Source organism: Scyliorhinus torazame, chromosome 22 (assembly GCF_047496885.1).
Source record: "Scyliorhinus torazame isolate Kashiwa2021f chromosome 22, sScyTor2.1, whole genome shotgun sequence".
Taxonomy (NCBI): Eukaryota; Metazoa; Chordata; class Chondrichthyes; order Carcharhiniformes; family Scyliorhinidae; genus Scyliorhinus; species Scyliorhinus torazame.
In genome coordinates, this window is record NC_092728.1 from 22302831 (window position 1) to 22303972 (window position 1142).

Sequence of the window (1142 nt, forward strand, 5' to 3'; positions counted from 1 at the left end):
CTCTCTCTCTCTCTCTCTCACTCCCTCTCACCCTTTCTCTCTCTTATTCCCTCTCTCACTCCCTCTCTCTGTCTGTCTCTCTCTCTCTCTCCCTCTGTCTCACTCCCTCTCTCTGTCTCTGTCTCTCTCTCTCTGTCACACACTCCCTCTCTCTCTCTCTCTCTCCCTCTCTCTCTCATCATGGGTGGGTTCAGAGTATGGGCGGGAGAGAGGCATTCGGCTCCCATTCCCTTGTTGGCTGGGAGGCCCTGTTGGTTCGATCGCGGCGGGGGCAATGTACTGTGATTGTCCGTGGTGATCGTGGGCCTCTGCAGCAAGGGAGGGGTTTGCACTGCCCGGTCATGTTTTTACCACTCTATCCTGTCTCTCCCTCGGTGTCGCGAAGCGCGATACGAGGGCCCATTTCTGTCTGATGCCGATTGTGATGTCGTCCCTCTGCACCCGTGCACACTAAGCCATTTTTTCCTCCTCTCCTTCCTCACGGGGATGTATATTTCGTAATATAATATAATGTTTTGCGTCATTCTTGAAGATGCAAAATCTCAATAAATGTGCCTTTTTCAAAACGGAATTTGTGGGTGTAACTCGCGCTGGTAGCTTCGCGAGCGAAGGGCCAGCCCTCTGGTCAGGTGACTTGTGGCAGCCGTCGTTTTTATTCGGGAGAACGTCCGTTATTTAAAACACGGCTGGAGAAGGATGAAGTGAGGTGTGCTCAGTTTGCTATTCGAAAGTCTTATTGACATAAAACATTGGAACGCACGTGGCCAGCACCCCCAGAATGCTGATAATAGGGAGGGTGACGTCGTTGAACGTCCAGGGGCGATTTATATTCTCTCTTATTGGAAGACGTTACCTGGCTGAAAGGGGACTACATTCATGTTGCGGTTTATGGGATGAGCCTGGACAACAATGGGTTAAGGAGCGGTTTTGAGAAGTGAAACTGGATTACGCTATGTCGCAACATGAACTTTAATATTGATCAAGGAGAAAGCAAAGTCATTGAGAAGTAATAAGGGAAGGAATACCAATGGCCTCGTCCGGGAAAGGTACACCTCGCCTCATGAAGGGCCAATCCATACGATTAGAGTTTGTGAGGTGGGCGGTAGTACGGCTTTAGGATCGGGATAGACGGAGAGGACACA